Raw genomic sequence first — 11,007 nt, 5'->3', positions numbered from 1 at the left:
TGCCCTTAATCAAAGATGCCCATTCAAAACTGCATCTTCATTTATGTACTAGCATTTGTTTGAATACCTGTTTTCAATTCTTTTGGGTACATAATCTAAATAAATCTATAGAGCTAGAAAACAGATTGGTGGTTGCCAGGTGCTGGGGGCAAAGCGTGAGTGCTTAATGGGAATGAGGTTTCCTTCTGTGGTGATGAAAATGTTTTGGAACTAGACAGAGATGATGGATGTACAATACTGTGAATGTACTAAATAAATGCCACTGTATTATGCATCTTATGTATAATGGTTAATGTCATGTGTACGAACATCACTTCGATTAAAAAGGGAGAAAACTGGATCATCATCATGGGCTTACTGCACATGTGGCTTGCAAGCTCCACTCAGGTCAAGTCTATATGTGATACTGAGCCGCCCTAAAAATGAACCCCAGAGCCTATTTTCTGAAAGAAACACAGGACTTCCAACAATTTCTTACATTTAATTATGTAATCAAAATTGCCTACTCCTATTTAGACCTCATGCATCTGTCTCTATTAACAGAACTACATAAAGATTCAATGACCATCCCTCTCCCTTCTTGAAGATCTTTCCACCAGACTCTGTCTCCCCACAATGTGCAGCTTTTTTCATTTCCTTGCATTTTTTGAGTGCACCTAAAGAGCTGGTATCCCTCAGGGGCTCTGCATTATTAGCCCTCTCTCTTTCCCTTCCCTGCAGGATTTCAGAGGACGTCTTTGCCCTTGTTGCTCTGGCATCTAAGGACTCCCAAATCTGGACCTGCAGCCCCTCCTGGGTCCAGATCTGTGTGACACTAGCCACCTGCACAACCAGAAGATTCTCATTTCCCAAACAGAGCCAATGGTAAAAATACCTGATCTTCACATAGCTTTCATAAACAATTCTTTAGAAAATGTTCTCATAGATATTATCTCTTTAAATCTTCACAACATCCTTATGAGATAATAGTGTTTCCCTATCCTGCAGCTAAGGAAGCTGAGACACATAAAGGTGAAGTGCTCAAGGTCACTAAGTTGATAAATTGCAAACATGTCCACTATTCAGCATCCCAGTTTCTTACTCATCCCAGTGTATGACAGGGAGGCCTTTTTATCTCTTCAAAAATAGTTTCTTCTCCTACACTTGCAATATGCCTTTGCAACATCACCCTCTCTCCACCCAAGGTCAGGAACTGGAGTCTTCCAAGTCATTCTTGACCTTCTTCTCCTTCACTACCAACATCTAACCAAAGTCTCTTACATGTAGTCTATTCTACATCCATGGAGACCACTCATCCTCTCTTATGTCTTGCCAGACCACTTCAACATTGTTTTAACTGACCTCCTAGTACCCATCCCTACAGGGCCCCTCTATGATTGTATTCCACCACTCATCTCTATCTTAGAGAGCCTTGGTTAATTGATACCACCTATCAGACCACATGAAAGGTTTCAGCACAGCATTCGAGGCCTCTTCACATCTTCTCACTTTCCAGGCCCATTTATCACAATTCCTTTCCATGTCTTCAATACAGGTATACCAAACTACCTTCTATTCCCTGAAGCCACTGCATTTCACTCTCCTGTGCCTTTATTTGCACAGTTTCTTCTTCTTGAATGTATTCTTATTTACTTTCTAATTGGTGAAATCCTTCAAAATTCAATTCAAACATCACTACCTTTGTGAAATATTTCCCGAGTCTCCCTACCTGGTCCAGGGAGAATGAATGAATCCTTATTTGGTTTTAAATATGAAGTATTTTGTATATCATGTATATCGGTTTCCTAGGACTGCCATAATGAATTAACACCACCTTTGTTGCTTAAAACAACAGAAATGTATTCTCTCACAGTTCTGGAGGCCAGAAATACAAAATCAAGGTGTTAGTAAAGCCACACTCCCCCCTGGTGGTTTCAGTGGAGAAGCCACTATTCCTTGGCTTGTGGCTGCACCTCTCTTTGCTGTCTCCACACTAACACATCTAAAAATGACTTTATTCCCTCATAACATGTGAAGGATAGGTTTGCTGGGTATACTAGTATGGTCTGAAAATCATTTTCAGTCATAATTTTAAAGGCCTCTTGAATTGCATTATATGCTCCATTATTGCTATCTGATACCATTTTTATCCTTAATTATTTTACATGATCTCATTTTTTTATCTTATGAAGCTTTTGCATTTTTTTCTTTATGCCTGGTTTATTAAAATATCATGATGATGTTGCTTTGGTATGAGTTTTTTTGTATTCATTATACTGAATGCTTGGTAGGACAGTTCAACATCCTTAGTTCTAAAAATTTTTCTTATATTATTTGGTGAATAATGTCCTATGTTTTCTGTTCTTATTTTCTCAAACACCTATAAGTTAGATGTTAGATGACCCGGAATAATCTGATAACATTCTTAATAACCTCGGTGCTATCACTCATCTCCTTGTCTTTTTATTTCTATATTCTGGATACTTTCCTCAGAATTTTCTTCTAACAGTTCTACTGTTTTTGAAATTTCAGTCATCCTCTTTTTAACTTCTACAAGCTCTTATTCTCAGCCTATTCCATTTTTAGGAATAAACTTAAGATGCAATGGTTATAATATCTCCATGTATCTTTTCGAGATGATTAATAATAATTTCTTCAAGTTTTCCTCTCTCATATCTATTGCCTCTTATTCCTCTGATTTCTTTTCTCCCATTTCTTTTGGTATTTAATAGGATTTCCTCAAATGGCTGATGTTGCTTGGTTATCATTTACATTTTACAGAAAAAAACTAAATACGTGAATAGAAGTTTTACGTGTTTTTATAGAGTTTCTACAAGGCCAAATACATCTCAGGCCAAACAAACTTATCTGCTGGTCTTCTTTCTGGGGATTGTTTTGGTTCTCCGCAAAGAGAATTTCCAATGTTATGCCTAAGTAAGGGTATATCTAAAGCCAGACTAGAGGTAGGAAGGTTGTTTCTCACCTTTTGGTTTATAGACTTCTACCTAATCCTATTATGATCAATATAACACCCCAAGCTCATCTTCCTCTGGGCCCTTATCCCTAATCTCTGAGATTTATCTGGTTCAATTTCTCTCAAGAATAAACTTCCAGGCTCTTGCAAGCATGAAGAGTTGGGAGAATTTTGTCTTTTTACTGTAAATGGTGGGAGAACCAAGAAGTTGCCTGTTCCTTTGACTTATTTTCAAACAAATCTATTTTCAGCTCCAAAGTTTGCCACTACCCTCTTCGTTCCTGCCAATTACTTAGCCATTTTCTCATTTGCAAACAAACTGCATTGGGTGGCATCTATTTCAATACCACCATCTCCCAGCCCTGGCCCCAAAGTTATTTTGGTCTATCTTTCTAAGTCATTTCTACCTACTTCATGCACTTACTGTCTACCACTTACAAATATTTGTTATTTTCTTTGCCTACTACATCTCTAGTATTCCAGAAGTCTACCAGTTTACTCAAAGATTGAGTTTCTTACTATTATTTTTTTCTTTTTTAGAAACTCTAGAAAAGAAGATGTCAGATAATGCCTTATTTACTCCACCATTTGGAAATAAAAACCCTTATCTATTCAGTCCTGAATCGATCTTAAAAGATCTTAAGATTTTTAAGATCTCTCTGATCTTTTAAGACAAATGTTTTATTTTATTTCTTCTAAAAAGATAGCCTTTCCCATTATCATCCCCAAACTTTTAGAGGCCCATTTTTTCCCCCTAAAATCCCCTTTGACCTGTATTTCTCATGCTGAAATAATATTCAGTTTCTTATTTCCTCAAATAGGATTAAGTTGAATTTTATCCATCTGCTCCAAATTGCCTCTTATCTCTCCCCTACTTTTAAAATTATGCCTATTCCTTTGGGGATAAATAACTTTCAATAATACAACATTCAAAATAGATTAACTAAACACTACTCACAGCAAAATACTCAAAGGAAGGGGAGAAAAAAAGAGATTACTATATATATCCAGGTCTACCAGCCACTCATTAAACATTAAACTAATTCCCACAAAATCTTCCTTGGTGTTTTAAACCTTTAGAAATACCTAATGGAGCATCACAGTATGTATGCTCAATGAATTGTAACAAACCAAGCAGGACTCAACTGGTCTGAGTACAAGTTTCTGGGATAAGTTTAACAATAAAAATAGACTTCACTTCCATCCATCACAATTATGCATTTTATCCATTGCTTTGGAAACTGTACAAGGCAAATTATAAGTTCCACAGTGTCAGTAATAAAAAAATCAATTAAAATATATTCCATGTTATTAAATAGTTCTGACAGTTGCTTTCATTACTTCACAGATTTATAATTAGCCCTTCAGAATACCACTGCGGTCATTCTAGTTTTTGAATGGACAAACTGAGGCATGAGATAATAAAGTATGTTTTTTTTAAAAATATACTTGAGAAAAATAAAACAGAAGAATTAAGAATAATCTGGGCTTGTCTTAACCTCTTGTTTATCAGCCACATGATTCTTCCATATAATATATTCTTCATAGCACTGTTGAGTTTAAAACTCCAAGGTATTTTTCACATTAAGCCAGATGTCTATTTCCTGACATCTGTAATTCCCACCCTAGAACATTAAATATATTTTAATTAAAGCATTTTAATTGCAAAAATTTCTGATAGTTTAAAATGTTATGTGTTCATACTCTTTGAAAGTATTACATTGCTGGGGCAAATATAATTAAATTTGGTTACACATTAAAACACAGCCTCATCATGTATTTTGCTTTAATTGTGTGTCTATTTTAAAGAACACTTACAATTTTAATGATTAAAATCCAAAGAATAATTTCTTGAATGTAAGACTATACCATGAACTTCATAGCTGAATGAAAATCACTGGATTCAAAATCATTCAATTGCCTGCACGAGCCAGAATTTGGATCAGATTTTTGGAAAATGTGGTCTACTATTAAAGCTCTGAATTGAAACTTAGTAAAGAAAATATAGAGAACTAAAAATTCAATGTGAAGAAGAGAGGAAGAATAATATTTTCAAATTATAAAGGAGTTGTGTTACAATGGAAATGATTATTCTTTCAGTATGGGTAGTTCTTGATTGTACCATAAACCATCTCTCTCTAAACCTAACAGCCACACAGTGACGCCAACCCCAGCATGCTGCCAGAAATGTGGAACAACCGTGTTGCCTCAGAAAGATTCTTACAGAGAAGATGCGGAAGATCAATCACATACCTTCATGCCTGCCTGCCCAAGTCTGAGACTCAAAGACTACAACCTGTTTTACTCAGCCCTTCTCTGGTCCAAAGCCAGCAAGACTCCATGGCCCTCTTGGTATACCAGGAGTCTCTTCCCCCACCAGTGGGTACAACCTGGAACTGTCTTTGGTGCAGCCTTTTCCCTGGACTCACACTCAGTTAGGGTCTCTGCTCTGGTGCTGGACTCCCTCTCTGGAGCTTAATGAGGGCACTGATTATCCCAACCAGCTCCCCTCAGCCCCATTTTCTTGGAGATGAGTTCCCACTCCTTGCACTAGCTGAGGTCCTCTTTTGGATGAGGTATTTTTTTCTTGATAGATTTCTCAGACAGTCAGCAGAGGTCTCCTTTCAGCCTGAATAGATTCCTCTGAACCACTTGCTTCATCACAGTACCATCACCTGTGACATGACAGATTATGAAAGCTTGCACACAGCTCACACCTCTGTACTTGCTTCCCTAGTCCATGCTCCACATCACAGCCACAATGGTCTCTGCCTCTCATCTACTTAACTTCCTTAGATGGTGCCCCATTCCTCCCAGGATGAATCCCAACTCCTTAACTGCTTCTGTACTTCCTGTCTTGCTCCAACCCAATCTCTATGCTCAATTCCTGTTGGGCTATCTACAGATTCCTAAACACACGTTCCTCCTGTTCCCTAGCCTATGGAATTACCACAAGCTATAGAAACCTTAGCCTGAAGCACCCTTCACCCTGGCTCTAGGCTGGTTTTTAACAGCCACTTTCCCTAATACCAATTCATCTATAAATTAAGATCCCTTAGACATCTAAAAATTTTTAAATATATTCTATTCTTTTTAAGCCACATTTTGACTTTAAGATTTTTCTTCTCCATCTTATCTCAAGTCTAAAAAATACTTTTGTATTTCTAGCTATTTTTTTAATTGCAGGATTTCATGAAAAATGACATTTAAAAATGTTTTTTGCAGATGTCTCTTATTGTTGTGGTCATATATACTTTCGAAAACCTTAAGAACATTCAACACTTAAAAGACTTCTCAAACTAATAATTCACACTTCTCAGCAGTATACAAAGCAAGAATCACAATAATTTACTGTCTTTTATATTATTTAAGCTTTGTCATTAAAGTCAGATAGCCGATATTTGACCAATATTTTAATTGATGAATATTCGAGGATGAAACCAAGGAAACATCTAAGATCTAAGAGAGTCATGGGAAGAGTCCGAAAAAAAAATAGAGAGTGAGAAATTATTTAACCTATTATGCAAATGTGTAAATGCCCTAAGTACACATTACTGAATATCAAATTTCAAGGAAAGCACATAGAGATGAATTGACTAGCATTCAAGAATACTTGTGTATGATATATTTTGATTTTAACTCTAGCACCATGAGACAGGTCTCATTATCCTCACTTTAGAGCAGAGGAAACTAAAATTCAGACATATTAAGTGAAATGTGTCACATAACTACAACGAGCAGATTCAAGATTTGAAACAGTATCTTTCAAGAACTTCACTCCTCTTCCCACTGTGCAGTCCATGAACCTTGACATCTGAATCATGTCATGAGTCCATGAATCCAAATAACAGAGCTGAAAATGTCACCACTGCTGTCTATGTCATTTTTTTATAGTTGGATTAACTCAAAAGGGAAACAGGTTTGAGAGATTTCTATAGCCATGGGGAGAATTACATCAGGAAAGCTACAATACTGTGTAACAAGTCACCCCAAAACTCAGTAGTTTAAAGGAACAATACCTTATTACAGCTCATACATGACTTCAGGTCAGCTGGGGCTTGGCTAATCTAGGCTGGTCTCAGGGCAGAAATGCTTTTAGTATCTTAGGAGATTCTGCTTTATGGGACAGGTCACCTGAGGCAATTCAGCTGCAGGGTGAAAGTCCAGCTTGCTCAAAGTTTTTCCCTGTTTTATTCTGCAGTTCAGGCTAAAGGGGCAACTATGACTTGGATGTGCTTCTCATGACAATGACAGAGACATAAGAAGGGAAATAAAAATTCATGAGCTTTAAGGAAAAGTCTAGAAATGGCACATTGCTACTTCCACCTACATGACATTGGACAAAGCCAGAGCTGAGTCCCAAATCAAAGGGAAAAATGTACTATGTCCTCAAAGAGGCAATTACTAGGTGAAGATGCAGGAGAGGTGAAGAAATAGAGCCAGCAATTTATTCTTCTTTCTAAAATGTTGTTTTCTAAGTATACTTTGATTTAAAAATAAGAGATCAGGTACACTGCTTTGACAGTAAAGTAAACTCACCTTTCTTCATTCCATTTATCCATCTGTTTATCCACCCTTCTAACAAATCTTAAGAGACTATAAGGTCAAACAATACTATAGGCATTGGAAATGCAAAATTAATACACTGTTCCCTGTCCTTCAGGTAAGACAGAAACATAAACAATAGTTTTCTTCTTGTTTCTGTTTTGTGTCTATTTTGTCTACAATGAACAGGAAGAACTTACATAAAAATAAATTTTAAAATATGACTAAAGAAACAGAACTTGAATTATAGTTTGTTTAGAACTAAAACATTGGGGCACCTGGATGGTTCAGTTGGTTAAGCAACCGAATATTGGTTTCGGCTCAGATCATGATCCCACCATTCATGATTTCAAGCCCTGCGATGGGCTCTGCACACTCAAGCCTACATGGGATTCTCTCTCTCTCTCCCGCCTTCATCTCTCTGCCCCTCCCCCACTCACTCTCTCTGTCTCTCTCAAAATAAATAAACTTTAAAAAATGAACTGAAACAATTAAGTATGCCAATAACACATAAGGAAATAAATAAAACAGTGTACTTTGGTTCATAACAGTTTGCTATACCCCAAATATAAAGAAACTATCTGGAATGGGTCAATCCTACAAAATCCTTACAGTGAAAATTCTATTAGATCTAAATCTGGAAGGATGTACAGAAGCCTCCCAGGAAAAGAAAGGGCAGTGAGACTGTGTATTGCTGGTAGAAGGGAATACTTTGTAGAAATAATGAGCAGTTAAGGTTTTAGAAAAGAATTGCCATCATTATTCAAAAACCGTTAGTGAGACTAAGGGACCAAAGAAGACTTGAACACATTTATGAAATTCTCACTACCAAAATCTTGACCAAAATCAATGCATTTTGTAATAGAGGAGGTACCAATGAAGGAAAAGACAGCATGTTTTACTAAGTGAGAGTTGAGTATCATAGATTTATGCTACTGAAGAAATAATTGTAAATCAAGTGTTCACATTCTTGTGGTCCTTAATTAAATGTTTGATTCAGCACTGAAAATGTTAGGTAGCTACTGAAAAGACTGCTGATTTAACGTTTTAGATTTGAAAGTGACAGGTCACTTATAATCAAGACGTTTCTTCTTGGGAAAGAAAGGATAGAGTTTTTCAAAACCATTGGGAGGATATGGTCCATTTACGATTTCCATTTCTGGATTTGATTTATAACCATATGATTTCATCAAATTCAAGCCTGAGAGAAGAATTTCTTCCAGGCAGATATTTTAGACCAGACCAGATTGCCATATATCATCAAATTTCAGTATTGTTACATCTTCCAGCAACTATCCTATTCATCCACACTTTTCATGTACTCATTGTTTTTTTTTTCTTTCTTCTCCTAGAACTTTTGTAGGTGATTATTTTCTTGTGTTAGTACATAAATTTGAATTTTTTAGACATCCAATGTTTCATAAACTCAAGCACATTTTGCTTCTCTCCTCAATCAATAACATTAATAGAAAGAATGTGATCTGAAAGGCAAAGTTGAGATTATGCTGTAAATTTTGACACAAATCATCTTAATTCTAGGTAATTTATATTTGATTTCTAATTATTTCCTGTATATATCTTACCTCCCACTTGCAAAAGATTCATCATTTACTAGCTAAAATTAACAACTCACCAAACAACAGATGTTTGTGAGGATGTGGAGGAAGGGGAACCCTTTGCACTGTTGGTGGGAATAAAAACTGGTGCAGCCACTCTGGAAAACAGTATGGAGGTTCTTCAAAGAAATTAAACATAGTGGCACCTGGGTGGCTCAGTTGGTTGAGCGGCCGACTTCGTCTCAAGTCATGATCTCGCAGTTTATGAGCTCGAGCCTCACATTGGACTCACTGCTGTCAGTTTGTCAGCAGAGAGCCTGCTTCAGATCCTCTGCCTCCTCTATCTTCTGCTCCCCCATGTGCACTGTTCCAAAAATAAATAAATATTTAAGAAAAAAATTAAAACTAGAACTACCCTATGATCTAGAAATTACACTACTATGTATTTATCCAAAGGATACAAAAATGCTGTTTCGAAGGGGTACCTATACCCTAAAGTTTATAGCAACACTATCAACAATAGCCAAATTATGTAAAGAGCCCAAATGTCCATTGACTGATGAATAAAGAAGATGTGGTGTATATATATTTTTTTCTTTGTCTAACATAGTTCACTTAGCACTAGACTCTCTAGCTCCATCCATATCATTGCAAATGGAAAGATTTCATTCTTTTTTTATGGCTGAATAATATTCCTCTGTGTGTGTGTGTGTGTGTGTGTGTGTGTACACATCACATCTTCTTCATCCACTCATCTATCAGTGGACACTTGAGCTACTTACATAGTTTGGCTAAGGTAAATAATGCTGTAATAAAAACATAGGGACCGATGTATCACTTTGAATTAGTGATTTTGTAGTTTTTGGGTAAATAACCAGTAGTGCAATTGCTGGATGATAGGATAGTTCTATTTTGAACTTTTTGAGAAACCTCCATACAGTTTTCCAGAGAGGCTGCACCAGTTTGCATTCCCACCAACAGTACATGAGTGTTCCTCTTTCTCCACACCTAGCCAACACCTCATTTCTTGTGTTGTTGATTTTAGCCATTCTGACAGGTGTGAGGTTACATCTCATTGTGGTTTTGATTTGAATTTCCCAACATTTTCAACTTCTTAATAAAGTTTTTAACTTCAATTCCCATTAAAAAATATCAGTTTCCAGGTACATTTGCATCTAAAACTAATTATCTTCCTTGACAGAAAGATGACTTTGGAGGGAATTATGTAAAAAGAGGATGAAATAAAATAAAATAAAATAAAATAAAATAAAATAAAATAAAATAAAGGGGCACACACACAAAGTAATGTGCATGCCAAGTAATTTAAAGTTCTTTCTTTAAATGGCTTTTTAATTACTTCTGTATTTCACTTGTTTTTTATTTTCTTTACTGCAGTAGTTTCTAATCTTTGCTGGACATGGGAATCATTTGAGATGCTATTAAAAAGTACCCATACTCAGGGGCACCTGGGTGGCTCAGTCAGTTGAGCATCCGACTTTGGATCAGGTCATGATCTGACAGCTTGTGGGTTTGAGCCCCAAGTTGGACTCTCTGCTGACAGCTCAGAGCCTGGAGCCTGCTTCAGATTCTGTGTCTCCCTCTGTCTCTGCCCCTCCTCTGCTCACATTCTCTCTCTCTCTCAAAAATAAATAAACATTGGGGCGCCTGGGTGGCTCAGTCAGTTAAGTGTCAGATTTCAGCTCAGGTCATGATCTCACGGTTCATGGGTTTGAGCCCCACGTCGGGCCCTGTGCCAACAGCTTGGAGCCTGGAGCCTGCTTCGGATTCTGTGTCTCCCTCTCTTTCTGCCCCTCCCCCACTCATGCTCAGTCTCTGTCTCTCAAAAATAAATATTGAAAAAAAATTTTTTTAAATAAACATTGGGGTGCCTGGGTGGCTCAGTGGGTTAAGCATCCAACTTCAGCTCAGGTCATGATCTCGTGGTCGGTGAGT

The sequence above is a fragment of the Herpailurus yagouaroundi genome, unplaced genomic scaffold (genome assembly GCF_014898765.1).
Source record: "Herpailurus yagouaroundi ecotype Mexico unplaced genomic scaffold, PumYag 196, whole genome shotgun sequence".
NCBI lineage: Eukaryota > Metazoa > Chordata > Mammalia > Carnivora > Felidae > Herpailurus > Herpailurus yagouaroundi.
This window is presented reverse-complemented; position numbering follows the sequence as displayed.